The sequence below is a fragment of the Oryctolagus cuniculus genome, chromosome 18 (assembly GCF_051225735.1).
Source record: "Oryctolagus cuniculus isolate XC-2025 breed Fujian yellow rabbit chromosome 18, ASM5122573v1, whole genome shotgun sequence".
NCBI classification, from domain to species: domain Eukaryota; kingdom Metazoa; phylum Chordata; class Mammalia; order Lagomorpha; family Leporidae; genus Oryctolagus; species Oryctolagus cuniculus.
The window spans coordinates 25,517,102-25,535,428 of NC_142884.1; the positions used below are offsets into that span (position 1 = coordinate 25,517,102).

General features: G+C 47.0%; 1 protein-coding gene across 1 annotated transcript in view; it reads left to right on the top strand.

The window, feature by feature from the left end:
- The window catches only part of LOC100348543 (zinc finger protein 302), a 202,889-nt gene extending 185,059 nt beyond the window's left edge, over positions 1–17,830 (top strand). Inside the window, exon 8 of the transcript XR_016224735.1 lies at positions 17,617–17,830. The gene's annotated coding sequence lies outside the window, so the exon portion shown is untranslated. The remainder of the gene's footprint in view (positions 1–17,616) is intronic.
- Positions 17,831–18,327: the final 497 nt, after the last annotated feature.

Here is an 18,327-nt window from a genome sequence, read left to right on the forward strand (position 1 = left end):
CTTGTTTGGATCTATCACATATGCTACCACCATACTTCAAGAGTTATTTTAGTTTTTTAAATGTTTATTCATTTTTATTTATTTGAAAGGCAGAGCATCAGAGAGGGCAAGAGAGAGAGAAATCTTCTATCTACTGGTTCACTCTCCAAATGTCTTCAACAACTGGGCCTGGACCATGCCGAAACCAGGAGCCCGGAACTCCACTCAGGTCACCCTCACAGGTGGCAGGTACTCAGGATTCGATCTACCATTTGCTGTCTCCTAGGGCACTAGCAGGAAGCTGTCCTGGAAGTGGGCAGCCAGGACTTACATCAGGTGCTCCAGTATGGAACCAAAGGTGCCCCAAGCAGTGGCTTAATCGGCTGTATCACGAGATCCATTCCTTCCGAGAGTTGTTTTAAAGATCAAATGGGGGGTGGCGTGCTGTTGTGCAGTGGGTTAAAGCCCAGCCTGCAGTGCTGGCATCCCATATGGGTACTGGTTCGTGTCCTGGCTGCTCCTCTTCTGATCCAGTTCTATGCTATGGCCTGGGAAAGCAGTAGAGGATGGCCCAAGTCCTTGGGTCCCTGCACCCATGTGGAAGACCTGGAAGAAACTCTTGTCTCCTGGCTTTGGATCAGCTCAGCTCTGGCCACTGCGGATTTTTGGCGAGTGAACTAATGGAAGGAATGGAGTTGCTCTCTCGCTGACTATCTACTTCTAACTCTTACAAAAAAAAAAAAAAAAAAAAAAAAAAAACAAACAAACAAACAAAAAAAGATCAAATGAGGAAGTATATAGAGAATATTTACCCCACAGCCTAGACATAATCAATGTTCAAAAGTAGTAGTTATTTTTATTTTTACTAAGAAAGGTAGTATCTACACTACATCTAGATAATTACAGGGGGCAGGTGTTACGGGGTACCAGGTGGAGCCACCGTCTGTCTGTGAAGCCTCCATCCCATTATGGGCACCGGTTCATTTCCAGGCCGCTCTACTTCCAATCCAGCTCCCTGCTGATGGCCTAGGAAAAGCAGCAGAACGTACCCCAAGTGCTTGGGCCACTGCTACCACCATGGGAGACCCAGATGGAGCTCCCAGATTCCACCTGGTCCAGAATCAGCCATTGTGGCCATCTGGGGAGTAAGCCAGTAGATAGAAGATATTTCTCTCTCTCTCGCTAACTCTGACTTTCAAATAAAAAAATTACAAGGATAAAGTACAATATAGCAGTTCTAAAACTATTCACATAAAAAATACTTAATGAGCTTTTCTTTTTTAACAAATATTAGATTTCTAATAAGATAAAGTCAAATAACTGAAGAGAAATATCAATCTAAAATAACAGGTAAATCAGTCTCTCTCCACACACACACAATAAACACTAAAGAGATACCCAACTTTGCAAGTGAAAAAATGCAAGTTAAAACAAGAGATCATGTTCACCCAGCAAACAAGCAGAAATTAAAAAGCCTAGTAACAGGGCCGGTGCTGTGGTGCAGCAGGTAAAGCCACTGCCTGCAGTGCTGGCATCACATATGTGTGTCAGTTCAAGTCCCGGCTGCTCCTCTTCCGATCCAGCTCTCTGCTATGGTCTGGGAAAGCAGTAGAAGATGGCCCAAGTCCTTGGGCCCCTGCACCCATGTGGGAAGACCTGGGGAAGTTCCTGGCTCCTGGCTTCGGATCGGCACAGCTCTGGCCATTGCAGCCAACTGGGGAGTGAACCAGCGGATGGAAGACCTCTTTCTCTCTGCCTCTCCTCTGTGTAACTCCTTCAAGTAGATAAATAAAATCTTTTTTTTTTAAAAAAAAGCCTATTAATGAGGTTGTATAGGAAAAGAAACCCCAATAATGATAGTATAAATTGCTATAATCTTTCTGGAGGGAAATCTGACAAATCTGTCAAAAACTGTAATACACATTAAGAAAACTATTCTTAATAACATGTGAGTGCAAAGGCATCACCTGCCAAAGATGACGATGAAAACCCAGTAAGAAAAGTTCCTCTTGGGGCCGGCACCATGGCGTGGCTGGTTAAGCTGCTGCCTGCAACGCCAGCATCCCAAATGGGTGCCCGTTTAAGTCCTGGCTGCTCCACTTCCAATCCAGTTAATGCTCCTGGGAAAGCAGTGGAAGATGGACCAAATCCTTGGGCCCTGCCACCCGTTTGGGAAACTAGATGGAGGTCCAGGCTCCGGGCTTCAGCCTGGCTCAGTCTCAACCATCACAGCCATCTAAGGAGGAAACCAGCAAATGGAAGATCTCTCCCCCTTTCTTTTCAACTCTTCAAGAAAAATCCTTGGAAATTAAAAAAAAAAAACGAACTTACTCTTAAGTCCTCCACCTACCCCAGGGGTATCCTGAGGGTGGAAAAGACCCCAGTAGTCCTGGAAAGGGGGTCAGTAGGAAGGGGGTGAGAAGGACAGGAAACGGGTTGCCCAAGGGGTAGCTGGGGAGCACAAGCTGCTGCCCAAACCACACCTGGATGGCCTGCAGCTGGCTGCTCTGCGAGAGGAACAGCACAGGGGCTGCTCAGCGGGTCTCCTCACTGCAGAGCAGAAGTGCACAAGCACAGAGCAGGATGCCAGAGAGCAGCCGAGCAGGACACACGGACCCAAGCAGAGACAAGCTGGCTTACTGGAGCATACTACTCTGAGGCTGGTCCCAAGAGTGATGCACTCACCTCCCAAGGGAACTGTGGTGATGGGCATGGTGGGGCGTGGAGCACGAGGTCTCCAAAGGGGCCACAGAGCAGAGGTAACTTCCGAGTTCAGGGCGCACAGTGCACCAGTACCAGCTTATGCAAATAGAGACAGGACTGGGCTGCTCCCTATACAGCCTTTCTTCTGTTAACACCACAGTCTGGGAAGTGAGAGACAGAGGAGCTCCAGGTGAGAGTGGCTGCCCCACAGACTACAGAAACAGAAATCCAGCCCTCAGTAGTGCTCCTTAAAGAGCAGAGATCACAGGCACACCGTGCAGAATACAGCCTGGTGCAGGGGCCCACTCTAGGGAAACATCACACAGTAACCACACACCAGGAGGAAGGAGCCGTGACAGGGATGTAAGTTACGTGGATATACCCACATTCTTATGGGAACACACAGCACAAAATGGCTTGAAAATCTAGCTGGCTGTCAAGAAGAAACTGGTTAAATCCAATAACCATATCGGTCATAGTCACCCATGAAAAAGACTCAAAGTGGTTAGGAGAGGGATATGGATTGGCAAAGAACCTCCACAGCTACTCCTAAGCTAATTCTGCAAACAAGACAGCCTGTTCTCTTCCTAAGAAAGTCCATGCCCACAGAGGTGTCTAACCTCACGGACAGAGGGTAGGTGCCAGGCTCACAGGGGTGTGTAAGTGCACTAACAGAGGGCAGGATCCACGATCACATGGGTATGTAAGTGCACCAACGGAGGGTGGGAAGGTCACAGCCTGCACAGCCCACAGAGGCCTCCAGGAGGAAAGACGTAGGACAGAGGCAGGCATGTGGTCAACTTTTTTTTAATGCTCCAGCAGTTTTATTTCATGAAAGCTTTTCTTTAGAATTACTCTACTACTTTTTTTTTTTTTGACAGGCAGAGTGGACAGTGAGAGAGAGAGAGAGAGAGAAAGGTCTTCCTTTGCCATTGGTTCACCCTCCAATGGCCACTGCGGCAGGCGCACTGCGCTGATTCGAAGGCAGGAGCCAGGTGCTTTTCCTGGTCTCCCATGGGGTGCAGGGCCCAAGCACTTGGGCCATCCTCCACTGCACTCCCTGGCCACAGCAGAGAGCTGGCCTGGAAGAGGGGCAACCGGGACAGAATCCAGGGCACAAACCGGGACTAGAACCCGGTGTCCCAGCGACACAAGGCGGATGATTAGCCTATTGAGCCACGGCGCCGGCCTCTACTACTTTTTATAAGTTGTTTTTTTAAGTCAAAAGACACAGAGCTCAGGCCCTGGAGTGGGTGCTTGAGAATTCTACTCACAGCTAGTTTGACCAGCACCAACTCAGAGGCTGCCTCCTGCAGAACTCAGACCTTCAAAACCTGTTCGCGGGTAACTGATGGCACATAAATGCAGACATGAACTGAAGGCGTTTACTCATGATTCCTGTGACTTCAGAACCTGTACTTACACAATCTCGGTGCTGTCTTCACAGAAGTCAATGTGCAATGTAACAGGCTTCATGCAGTACAACCGGAACTTTTTTGCTCTGTAGGGAAGCTGCATAAATGATTCCACTGCAACTCGGATGCTGACAAATGAAGCAGAGAGAGTTCCATTATAAAACACACAACACAGAACAGACTCCTTTATAGTTCACCTAGGTCAGTAACATGCTTGCCGTAAAACAAAGTAAAGGACATCCCTTTCTGATTCTAACACAGCCTCCAACAGATGCTTGGAGACATCTGGCCAAGGGGACAAAACTGCTTCTTGGAGGGTGGAAAAAAATCTTTCTGTAAAAGCAGAGAGATCCTACATAGTGATTCAGTGTATCTGTGGCATCAAAATTTCATGGCACAGGGGCAGGAATTCAGGGAGAGTGTATCTGGTGAGGCTCCTCAGGTTAAGACACACTGTGCAGCTGGCACTGTGGTGCAGGTGAAGGCGCCACCCACGGCGCCAGTGTCCTTGCGAGTGCCAGCTTGGGCCCAGATCCACTGCCGATCCAGCTCCTTGCTAATGCGCCTGGGACATCAGTGAAGACAATTCAAGTACTTGGGTCCCTGTGCCCACATGGGAAACTCAGATAGAGTTCTGGGTTCCTGGTTTCAGCTTGGCTGTTGTGGGAATTTGCAGAAGTAAACCAAAGGATGAAAGATACACTTCTCTTTCTTTCTCTCCTTTTCTGTCACTCTGCCTTTCATACCACAAATCAGAAGGAAGGAGGGAAGGAGGGAGGAAGAGAGGAAGGGAGGGAAAGAAGGAACAGAAATACTGCACAGGGGCAGGCATGCGGCCTACCTGCTGGGATGCTGCTTGGGATGCCCTGACCTCGTGTCAGAACACCCGGGCTCCAGTTCTTGTTCCACACCCAATCAGCCTCCTGCTGGTGCAGGCCCTGGGAGGCAGCAGGTGGCTGGGTCTCTGCCACCCACAGGAGAGACCACATTGAGTTTCCAGTTCCTGGCTCCAGCATGGCCTACCCAGGGCTGTTGTAGGTATTTTAGAAGTGAAACAAGAAGGCACGCGCTCTCTCTCCCGCTCTCGTCTCTGTCTCTGTCTCTCTCTCTGTCTCTCTGCCTTTCAAATACATAAAAAGTGAAAAATAAAAGGAAACACTGAATAACAATGAATAAGCCTGTGAAATAAATTCCATTTACTACGTGACCAGAAGTACCCCAACATTGCTGTCTATGAACAGATGTTTTAAAAATTAGTATTTGCCAACTTTGCACAAAACAGCTGATGGACGGCGAGGTGACAAGGCAAGCAACAGACATGCCAACATATTTCCTCACCATCAAGCAGCTCTCTTCCCTGAAGCCCTACCCTTTGTCTTAGATAGGTTAGAGCTCTACTTAATCATTTGATTTTCTTGCCAAAAATAAACTCAAAACACCAAACACAAAAGGAAAAGCTCCCATGATGGCTAAACACAGTAAGTACTTAAAAACAAAATATTTATTTATTTGAAAGAGTTACACAGAGGGAGAGGGGGATGGAGAGGGGGAGGGGGAGGGGGAGAGGGGGGGAGAGAGAGAGAGAGAGAGAGAGGGAGGGAGGGAGGGGTCTTCCATCCACAGGTTCACTCTCCAATTGGTCACACTGGCTGGAGCTGTGCGGATCTACAGCCAGGAGCCAGGAACTTCTTCCAGGTCCTCCTGCACACGGGTGCAGGGCCCAAGGACTCGGCTTTCCCAGGCCATAGCAGAGAGCTGGGTCAGAAGTGAAGCAGCCTGGGCTTTTTAACCGGCACCTATATGGGATGCCGGCACTGCAGTTGGTGACTGTACCGCTATGCCACAGCGCTGACCCCAAGTACTTTTATAACAATTATGGTCACAGAGGTGCAGAATCCCAAGCTGGGGAGGCACCTACTTTTCCCTTGAGTATCTGCAAATCCTCCATGTCTGGTGAGCCCTTCTGCCACGAAACTCCTCTACGTGAGAGACACCTCTTACTGCACCGAAGGCTAGCTGGCTCTGCTCTTTTTGCACTGGAATAAGAGCCCTTGTGTTTGCCTATTAAATGGACATCCTCTGACTCTGGGACAAACCATGGGACAATTATCACTAAACACCAACAGTGACTTGTGCTAGCTTTTCCTTAACATTTATTTATTTGAGAGGTAAAGCTATAGACAGAGAGAGGGAAAGACAGAGAGCTTGGTCTTCCATTCTCTGGCTCACTCCCCAAATAGCTACAATGGCCAGAGCTGGCCCAATCCAAAGCCAGGAGCTACTTTGGGTCTCCCACATGGGTGCAAGGGCCCAAGCACTTGGGTCATCTTCTGCTGTTCTCCAAGGCCATGAGTAGGGAGCTGGATTCAAAGTGAACGGGTGCCCATAAAGGATGCTGGCACGGCAGGCAGCGACTTAACCTACTATACCACAGCACCAGCCTCGTGTGCTGGCATGTTCCCCCCACCCCCAGAAACCATTTATTAAAACTTCATGCATTTTATCAATACAACTTTAGGAACACAGTGATGTGCTAATGTTTTCTAGTGAGCTGTGACATGCAGTCCCACAGTCAATGAAGGTTACAGTCAGGACGAGCCTGAACTGTCTCCGCACCCTACGTGATAGCCACACCTTTACTCTGTGACGCAGAACAACCAGGAATACACACTTGAGTATATAATCTGCTCTCTGCAACCTGAGGGTGGCCATCAATTTCCTCCTCCGTGGAGACACGGAGAGTTTCTCTCTACCTCCTGGTGGTGAGGCAAACCGCACTGAAGGACCCACCCCATCCCACGTGCAAACTAAGAGGACAGGCCAGAGAGCAGCTGGCACAGGGCACCCAGGAGACGAGAAGGGAACAGCCTGAACCTGCCCTGCCCCACCCTAGGCAGGCAAGTGGAGAAAGGCCACAGTCACTCTCTCTGTCCTCATTAGGACCATTTGCTCCTCTAGTCATGCACGCAGAATGGAAACCTGCAGTCTTCCTTCATTATTTATCTGAAAGTCACAGACAGAGAGACAAACACAGATGCCTGTCCACTGGTTGATTCATTTCTCAAATGCGGCAACAGCCAGGCTGACACCAGGAGTCCAGAACTCAGTCTCCCGTGTGGGTGGCAGGGGTCAACTTGAGCCCTCATCTGCTGCCTCCCGGGGGTGCACTGGCAGAAAACCAGAGTGGAGAGTGGAGCTGAGATTCAAGTGCAGGCACTCTGATGTGACGCACAGGCATCCAAGTCATGACTTCATCACCGCGCCAAATGCCTGGCCCAAGTTTTCATTTCTTAAGGCACAAAAACTCTCAATGTCTTCTTTTTGCAAAAGGTAATCCCCTTACTTTAAAAACTGACATTCTCCTTTAAAATTCATCATTATCTCCTTAAAGAGAGTAAGGCAAACAGACATAAAACCACACATACGTCTAAACAAATTCAGAGTTGGTGAACTCAAGGGGCTTCCATAGCCTAGACAGCTCATAGCAAGAGGCTCGGGTGATTGCTGACAGCATAAATAAGTGTGCCAATTGTTAAATCAACAACGGGAGTCACTGGGTTCATGCTCCCCATGTAGGATCTCTGTCCTTAATGTGTTTTACTATGAAACTTAAAAACAACACTACTAGTCGAACAATACCCTATACCTGGTTCGGTTGTGTGAGTGCAGCCTGTGGAAATCCCTACTTAGTATATACTAAGTTGATCTTCAGTATATGAAGGTAATTGAAAATGAAACGTGATGAAGGGCGGGATGGGAGAGGGAGTGGGGGAGGGGAGGGCCACGGGAGGGAGGGAGGTCAGGGTTGAGGGGAAGCCACAACAATACAAAAGATGCATTTTATATTCTACTTAAAACTATTGGTTGAACTCTGTAATTAATACACAATTACTCTTAGGTGTATAATTAATGCTGTAAGTAGTACTCAAATAGTATTTTACACTTTGTGTTTCTGTGTGGGAGCAAAATGTGGAAATCTTAACATATGCTAAATTGATCTTCTATATATAAAGATAATTGAAAATTAATCGTGATGTGAAGGGGAAGGGGAGAGGGAGTGGGAGAGGGGAGCGTTGTGGGTGGGAGGGAAGTTACGGGGGGGAGAAGCTCTTGTAATCCATAAGCTGTACTTTGGAAATTTATGTTCATTAAATAAAAAAAAAAAACACACATACGTACTTTTTAGATTTTACTGGAATGTACCTGGCGAAGTCTACAAGGAAACACTCTGCCAGGTAATGGTCTGCTGAAGACATGATTGACTTAATGACAGCCCTGCACCAGCACCGTAGCTCCAGACAATACACCACGCAGACCTGCAAAACAGAAGGCAGGCTTTATTACGTTCAGCAGTCAAACCTCTAGTCACGTGATGACAGCCCTAAAGGCTCCTCTCCACATCGTCTCAGCCTGTACCCCACTTACAGGAGATGACACAGGTGTAGGAGGCTGCCCAAACTGAGCACTGTCTCCCAGGAAAAGGCCCCCCAGGAAACAGGGATCAGCTGAAAGGAAAGTGCTAAACAGGAAGAATTCCAGCTCACCAATACAGAAGGAGTGGGAGAAATCACCATATTGAAACAAATGAGGGGCCCGTGCTGTGGCATATCCTGTAAAGCCACTACCATCCTATATTGGCGCTGGTTCGAGCCCCGGCTGCTCCACTTCCAATCCAGCTCTCTGCTATGGATGGGAAAGCAGTAGAAGATCGGCCACGTCCCTGGACCCCTGCACCAGGAGCTTACTCCTGGTCCCTGGCATTGGATCGGCACAGCTCTGGTTGTCGCGGCCAACTGGGCAGTGTACCAGGGAGTAGAAGATCTCCTCTCTCTCTCTGCCTCTCCTCTCTGCGTAACTCTGACTTTCAAATAAATAAATCACTCTTTAAAAAAAAAGAAAACAAATGAAAGTGGATTCGGGCAGTGACAGCCACTGAATGGAGAGAGCATGAAGTGAAACACTCACAGCAGTGCCACGAAGGAGGGGTCACCCTAGCATGGCTTGCAAGTGGCACTCTCTCCCATGTTAAACCCACGTGAAGGTAACAGCACGCCTGTTCTTCAAAACAAGTGACCCCGAATCTATTCACAGTGTCCTGTTTAACCACCTCTCCACAAAAGGACAGGGAGAAAGCACTAACCTCCTGGGTAAATGCTCACTGTGAGGAGCCCATCATGCTTTCCCAAACAAGACTACACTTAAAGGACCACTGACCCCGTTCCATCCCTCCAGTAAGTCACTGGTATGGAAAAATAACAAATTGGTCACTAAGGACATTTGTGGGCACGAGGGAAGGAAATCAGATGAGGTCTTGTCTCCCTCCTAACGAGTGTTCATGTCCTTCCCCTCCATGCTATTACCGAAGTTCACACTTGGAACATGGCTGACCCAAGAGAAATCAGACCACAGCAATGGTGGCTGAGGCTGCACGAAAGCAAAGAAGCCCTGATGTGGAGCACAGAGCAGAAACAATCCCAAGTCGGTCAAAGCCATGAGCAACCAAAGAGGGAGGCACGGCCCAGAACTGAAAACCCCAGGTCCTCTTTGCCAAGGTCCGTATACCTGCCCTGGCTCCCACCGCCAGGAAGACGGCCCTAACACCTGGATCTGGATGGCATCTATCCCAAGGCCCCACTTGGACCTACACAAGCACCACCCCCTGCCACCATCAGCCTGAGTCTCATGCAACCCAAAAACCTAACACAAGGCAACAACCATGAACGTTAAAATAGTCTAATCACATTCATCATTCTAAGCTCCTGAAATATTTTTAACAATTATCTGGTAGACAGAGCACTCCCACCCAATGATTCACTCCCCAAGGACCACAACAGCCGTGGGGGAGAGGGTGAAGGCTATGAGCTAGGAACTCAATCCAGGTCTCTCAGGTGGGTAACAGGGATCTAATTACTTGAGCTATCATCTGGTGCTTCCCAGGGTCTGTGTATTAGCAGGAAGCTAGAATCAGGAACCGAATGCAAACACTCTAACATGGTGGTGTTTCAACTACCTGGCCAAACACCCACCCCTACATCCTGATTAGTGTTTCAAGATAGGATAATTAAAGGCTGGTGCTGGTTCCAGCTCCGGCTGCTCCACTTCCAGTCTGGTTCCCTGCTAATGAGCCTGCGAAAGCAAAGGAAGATGGTCTGAGTCCTTGGGTCCCTGCACCCACGTGGGAGATCCTGATGGAACTCCTGACTCCTGGCTTCGGCCTGGCCCAGTCCTGGTCATTAAGGCCATTTGGGGATTGAACTAGAGGATGGAAGATCTATCTGTCCCTCTAACTTTGCCTTTCAACTAAATAAATCTTTAAATAATAATAAAGATACAATAAATAAAGTGCATTCAGATACATACCTGTCCTTCTTCCAACATTAATGGTTTTATTTCTATATCTTTACACATGCTGTTATAGAAGTCATTCATGGCGCTATTTAGTTTTTGATAGTCGACTTCATGATCCAAAAAGGGACTACATCCTTTTATAATAACCCAGAAGCAATCTGGATCTTCAACCTGCAGAATTTTTAAAAGATTATAAAATAATGCATGATTTATTTTAAAACCAAATAAACCTTAGAACCATGTAACTTTCTAATTTAAGTGATCTATCATTTTTGACAACTACCTTTCTCTTAAATGGTCATACCAAAGAGCCAAAGATAAAATTTAAAACATGTGATCAATAATATGCAATTCTCAATTATGTAGTACAACTCAAAAAGCAATCAGTTCTATTTGGTCTCCTGTAGCTTAAAAATATAAATATTAAAAATATTCTTATTATTAAAATACCTATTAAAACATCCATATATATAAAAGGTTCAGAACATTTTTAGTATTCTTTTTGTGTAAGAAAAATAAGTATGAATATATATACAGCCTGCTCATATTTTTTTAAATGACAGCAGATGAACCAAAACAAATACAGATTACCTCCTACAGGAGAAAAGAATGGAGTAGAAAGAATAAGGATGAAACTTAGACTGACTTCTCTGATGGGTCTTATCTACTCTTGTTATTATTACCTACTATTGTTATCTACTATTGTTATTTTTATTGTTAGGGGAAAGAATTATAAAATGGAAAATTAAATTTTTTAAAAGATTTTATTTATTTGAGAGGTAGAGTTAGAGAGAGAGGGAGAGACAGAGAAAAAGGTCTTTCATCCGCTAGTTCACTCCCCAAATGCCCACAATGGCCAGAGCTGGGCAGATCCGAGACCAGGAGCCAGGAGCTTCTTCTGGGTCTCCCATGCAGGTGAAGGGGCCCAAATACTTGGACCATCTTTTACTGCTTTTCCAGCCCATACAATAGAGCTGGATAGAAGAGGAGTAGCTAAGACATGAACTGGTGCCCATAAGGGATGCAGGCACCACAGGCAAAGGCTTAGCCTATTATGCCACAGCACCAGTCACCCCCAAATTAAGTTTGATTGACAACATCACTAAAAACTCATGATTTGGGGCAGACGCTGTGGTGCAGAGGGTTAAAGCCCTGGCCTGAAGCGCCAGCATTCCATAGGGGTGCCGGTTCGGGTCCCGGCTGCTCCACTTCCAATCCAGCTCTCTGCTGTGGCCTGGGAAAGCAGCAGAAGATGGCCCAAGAACTTGGTTCCCTGCACCCATATGGGAGACCTGGAGGAAGCTCCTGGCTTCCGACTGGCACAGCTCCAGCTGTTGCAGCCATCTGGGGAGTGAACCAGCAGATGGAAGACCTCTCTTTCTGTCTCTACCTCTCTGTGTAACTCTTTCAAATAAATAAAATTAAATTTTAAAAAAGAACTCACGATTTGTTTTTTGACAGGGAGAGTTAAACAGTGAGAGAGAGAGAGAGAGAGAAAGGTCTTCCTTCTGCTGGCTCACCCCCCAAATGGCCGCTACAGCCAGCATGCTGCGCTGATCCGAAGCCAGGAGCCAGATGCTTCCTCCTGGTCTCCCATGGGGTGCAGGGCCCAAGCACTTGGGCCATCCTCCACTGCACTCCCTGGCCACAGCAGGGAGCTGGCCTGGAAGAGGGGCAACCGGGACAGAATCCGGCGCCGCAACCGGGACTAGAACCTGGTGTGCCGGCACCGCAAGGCGGAGGATTACCCTAGTGAGCCGCGGCACTGGCCAATAAAATTAAATTTTAAAAAAGAACTCATGATTTTTTTCTTTTGACAGGCAGAGTTAGTGATAGAGAGAGAAAGGTCTTCCTTCTGTTGGCTCACCCCCCAAATGGCCGCTACAGCCAGCGTGCTGCACTGATCTGAAGCCAGGAGCCAGGTGCTTCCTCCTGGTCTCCCATGGGGTGCAGGGCCCAAGGACATGGGCCATCCTCCACTGCCTTCCCGGGCCACAGCAGAGAGCTAGACTGGAAGAGGAGCAACCGGGACAGAATCCAGCGCCCCAACTGGGACTAGAACCTGGGGTGCCAGTGCCACAGGCGAAGGATTAGCTAAGTGAACCACAGAGCCGGCCAGAACGCACGATTTTTCAGAGGTTTTCCCTAACTCTGTCTACTGAAAAGGTATGGAAGCAGAAACACCCAGAGATATGGAGTCTAAGTTACCAGTGGCAGGAATAGAAGAGTTCATCTTAGTAATCGTATTATTTTTCTGAATGTTTGACTATTCTCATAATAAATAACTGGAAAATGAACAGCAGTCATTCTGGCAAGGACAAAATAGTGTATAAGTTACACACACATCACAATTATGAACCCTGAAAAAACACAAAATAAATGAAGAGCTAGCAAAAGCAACAGACACTGGAGAGCTGACCCTCGAAAGAAGGAACTTCACTGGGCACTATCCCAGAACACCTCCCAGTTGTACAGAGTGGCAACAACGCAACACAAAGTCACACTGTGGCTCGAGGAATCAGAGCTGTCAGTGCCAGTGAGGATTAGGGGGAGAAATTCTGAAATAGAGCCATAGAGGGAGCCCTGATGTCTGCACATCAACACCCCCCCCATCCTTGCCAAGTCCTGAACGGCAATGGGGGAGACAGCAAGGAGTACTGAGTACGTGAGCAGTGCAGGGCTCAGAGGAGCACGCAGTTACAGCTGCTGCCCCTAGAAACAGCACTCCGGGCATGTGGCTCCATTCAGTCCTTCGCACTCAGAGACAACCAGATTCCGGCTTCCAGCAGCACAAGGCCACAACCCTGGGATGACTGCAATTATTCATTAAAGTGCTCACTTGAGTGGTGAGCATGTGGCCTAACAGTCATGACACTCACTGAATCCCCCCGCCAGAGTGCTAAAGATTCAATATTCAGTTCCAGCTCCTGACTCCAGCTTCCTGCTAATGCAGAGCCTGGGAGGCAGCAGTGATGGCCCAACTGGGTTCCTGCTACCCATGCAGGAGACCTGGAATGGGTTCCCTACTGCCAGCTTTGGCTTCAGTCCAGTCCTGGCCATGGTAGGCGTTTGGGAAGTGTATCAGTAGATAAGAGCTATTTCTCTCCCCCGACCCCTGTCACTCTTAAATAAAATTGATAAATAAGCAAGCCTGCCTGCCTGCCTGCCTGAATAAGCTCCACAATGCCAGAAGAACTGACTGTTCAGGCTATCATCTGAGGCAGGCCCCAACCTTCCGTTCTTAGAGACTTCACTCAAAAAAGCTTACAAATCTGGAAGTGTGTCCCTGCTCAGTAGCCACTCCTATGAGGCCAGGGCCGCCATGCCAGTTTCTGCAAGATGACAGCGTGCTAACTTCCATAACTTCCAGCTAGCACACACAGCTGGGATCACGCATTTACCCTGAATGACCTCTTCTCACTCTTCCCTTGAGCTGTGCCAACCCCAGCCCTCCCTTTAAAACACCCAGGCACCTCCGCACCACTGGTGATGGAGCTCAGCTCTCCTCAGGAGGTACTGAATAAAATCTGTTTTCACTGCTTTAACTAGTCTCTGGCCTCCAAACAAAAAACAAACAAACAAACAAACAAACAAAAAAGCCTGGACACTCACCCCAAGGAAAGAGTGGAGCCCGCCAAGCAGAGGGCGGGAAGCAGCTCAGGGTTCAGTGCCGGAGCAGAGCCCTCCCTGCAGAACAAGAGCCTGTGCTCTCACGGCAACAGCCAAGCAGGGTGCAGGAACCGAGCCTCCCCAAGTGTGGCAGAGGCCTTTGTCTTTTACTTAAACTTGTTTCTAGCTGACACCACTGAGGTTGTGCTAGAGGCTTTCCCAAGGTCTAAAGAAGAAAGAGAAATCTGTCCTGGGAATGAAATGTGGCTGTCATCGGCTTACCTATGAAGGCTTCAACTGTAATCCCTATTGGCTTCTATGCAACCATTACAGGTTCTGCAATGATGCTAACCCTTGCCAGACAGCAGGTGACTAAATGAAAAATGGCCATTTAACAGATCTCAGGTTGATAAAACTGATTTCCAGTTTTATAAAAAATAAAATTCCATATAAATGTAGTTCTGACATTAATTCAGACAAAGTATGATACAATGCCAGTATCTTCAGTCATCTGTAAAGGGCTCATCGCCCCTTCCCCATTCCTCTGTCCTCAGCCCATCCCCTCCCCATTTCCTCCCTTCCTTCTGACAACCAGTGCAACCTCCTCTGGTTGGGGAACCAGGTGCAACCTCCCCCAGACTCCTTGCAAAACAACTAATTAAATAGATGAGCTGCACAGGGCAGCTTTCTAATTAGATTTGAGGAAAGTTCCCAAGGCTTCCCAGAGCCCCCTAGTTCCACTTTCCACCAGCTGCAAAGTCTTCTCCCTCCCCCACAGCGACAGTGGCAAACTCCCTCCTTAACCACATAAAACCCCAGCCCCAAGTGCACTCCAGACCAGACTTTTCTAGAACAGGATGCTTCTCCCTCTTTGCCTTAATGAAGTGACCTGTCTCCGTTGATGTCAGTTCTCTCATCCCAGGGCGGCAGGGGAGGGGGGTACAAAAGGCCAGAACCCCAGCTACTCCAACCCTAACAATCTGTGTAGTTGCTAAATGTAAATTGGGTAAAGGTAAATGAGATACATGTGTCCACAAGTAAACTTAGGTACTCTTAACACCTTACAGTCTATGAAAAACTCTGGATTTGTTGACAAATAGGTTTTCATAAGCTGTCTATAAATAAAAATAATTCAAGACTGCTCAGAAGTAACTAAGGTTGAAATTCGGGATATTCTTTTAAATTGTGATTTTCAATGTAAATCAAGAAAATCAACAGATGGAAAAAAGGTTGCCAAGTCAAAGCTGTGCTTCTTAGTGAAATAATAAAGAAAGGACATGGATTGTAAGATTGGAATGGAAAAGATAAAACGGTTTAGGTAGTTGCAAAAGGTGTGTGGAAGTCTTAATTGGTTATACAATTTTTTTGTTAGCTACAAAAGTTATCAATCTGTTTTTTTTTTTTTTTGACGTAAGATTAAAATCTGATCCTCTGTAAAAGCAATGAGGTTGATGAAATACTTAAGTGTTAATAGATATTTGGGAAAATAGTCTTTTTGTATCCTACTGAGATAATCGTTGTCTCATTAAGTTCTACTTGTTTAAAAACAGCTGAGTTCTAAAAGTTTCAAAGTTTTAAAAGTCTGTTTAAATATGGACTTGTTTTACATGTCAAGCATAGAAAGCCAAGACACTGTGGCAAAAATGTTCTACATGAAGGATCTCCGTGAGGCCCCAGTGGAAAGCAGCAGCCATCAAAAGAGGATGTACTTTTCTCTAAAGGAGGAGAGAACTTCCACTTTGCTTCTGGCCTTGTCCAAATACTGAGAGTTGTGGACTCAAAAGGCTTCCTTAGTCTAGGCAGCTCATGTCAACAGCCTCGGGTGGTCACTGACATCATAGATTAAAAAAAAATTAACACTCTTAAGATTTCTTTATTTGAAAGTCAGAGTTAGAGAGGTCTTCCATCTGCTGGTTCACTCTCCAATTGGCCGCAATGGCCGGAGCTGTGCCAATCTGAAGCCAGGAGCCAGCGCCCACGTGAGATGTCGGCGCTTCAGGCCAGGGCGTTAACCTGTTGCACCAGAGCCAGCCCCATTAATTTTTTTTTTTGTCTTTTCTTTTCTTTTTTTTTCTTCCGACAGGCAGAGTGGACAGTGAGAGAGAGACAGAGAGAAAGGTCTTCCTTTTTGCCGTTGGTTCACCCTCCAATGGCCGCTGCAGCCGGCGCACCGGGCTGATCCGATGGCAGGAGCCAGATACTTATGTGCAGATTGTGTGTCTATATAAAAATTATTAAAAACTGCTAAATTAACACAAATTACCTTTCTGGTGCACCTGACTTAAATAAATATGATAAATAGGCTGTTCTCAATTTGTTGGTACAGAAAAACTAAAAAAAAAATTTTTTTTAAGTTATTGACATGTTTGCATTTGGGTCTGCTGGTCAAACAAGTTGCACTTGTGTTAGGTATTTGCAACCATAAAGGTGTACTATTTATCTAAAAACAATATAGTTAGAGGTATAATACAGTGCTCATTGCTCCCTCTAAAGTCCAAGTTAAAGTTGTTCTTGGCAAATTAATAACAAAATTTATAGACAAATTAGTGAAACGATCTTCATGTTTTGATCTTACTTAAAGAACATAGCTCTCCTCATGGGCACTGCATTGTTTCAAAAAAAAAAAAAAAAAAACTGTCAAAACATGCCTGTGACTACAGACTTCTAGCTCAGCCACCAAAGATTAAGGACAGAACTCAACAACCCCTTAACTGACATCTTAGAGGATGCCTCTGTGGTCTGCTTTAGCAGGAGGAATGTAAAGATAGCTGTCAAGCCAACTAATAGATACTTTACACAGTGTTCTGCCATCAACGAGACCCAGTGAGGCCAGTCCATCCCAAATGGCATCAGGCTTCAATTTGGAAAGCCAGGAGATGGGGCAAACAGCCATCCTGAAAAAAGCCAGCCTCTACCAAATTCTGTCAAGAGCTGGGTGAATGGAATTGCCTTGGGGCTGAAGGGATCCCAGGTTAGAACCACAGATCCTACTGGCTCCAAGCTCAAAGAGCCCTTTACTCTGCCCGGCTTCCAAGATAACTACTGCCATTGAGGGCAAGGCCTCGGGTCAGGACAGGCAGGACTGCAATCTTCCTTTCAGAAGTGCCGCCTGTTCTGTACTAACCTCCTGTTCAAGCCAGCTCTTCTCCCAGGCCGCCTAGGTAATGGAGTCAACAGGGCGTCTTCCCTCAAGAGGTTCACACCTTTCTTATGATGTCTCTTCCACTATCCCATGTAAAGACAGAGGTCGGGCCTCATACGTACCTGGCCAGGCCTACATGCCTCTCTCTGTGAGAAAACCTGCTCCTGGTTTAGAGAACACATTTCCTAGGTACTCTAATAATGATTCAATCTTTTTGTTTTAGATCCTGTTGTATCTAATTTGCTTGTTAGACCTGCAAATTCCAGACTTAGAAAGCCACAAAGTGGGGAAAAGTCCTCTATTGTAAAAAAGCCTTCTCGGGGCTGGCGCTATGGTGCAGCGGGTTAACACCCTGGCCTGAAGTGCTGGCATCCCAGATGGGCGCTGGTTCGAGTCCCAGCTGCTCCACTTCCGATCCAGCTCTCTGCTATGGCCTGGGAAAGCAATAGAAGATGGCCCAAGCCCTTGGGCCCCTGCACCTGCGTGGGAGACCAGGAAGAAGCTCATGGCTCCTGGCTTCAGATCGGCGTAGCTCTGGCCATTGTGGCAAATTGGGGAGTGAAACAACGGAAGGAATACCTTTATCTCTGTCTTTCCCTCTCACTGCCTAACTGTACCTCTCAAATAAATAAAATCTTTAAATCAAATAAAAAAGCCTTCAAACAGATAAAACAAACTCTTAGAAATAAACAGACCCTTGTTCCATCCACCCCTACTACAGTCAAAGTCCTCAAGATAGCTCCCTGGACCCACCACAACACAGACAGGCAGGTGGGCTGACACTGGAGTGCAGCTCAAATGCAGCAATACCGTACAAGCTGAGCCTCTGACACAGGAGGGTCAGCCCTAAAGAGACCAGCAGGGCTGGTGGCTGCAGAGAAACTCTGGAAGTGGACTGACTTACGCAGGGCCGAAGCTTGAGGGAACAGCTGCCCAGTTAAATAAATGCAGCAATCCTTTAGTTTTTGTCTCTTTAGATTGGTTTTAAAATTTTAAGCAACTTTTGTATACAAATAGGTGATGAGGACAAGATCATAAAAAAATTACTGATCAAACGAAAAAGGTCACCCTTGGGGCAGGGGTTGTCCATCCACCTCAGCGGAGGGCCCGACTGGACCCTCAGCACCATGG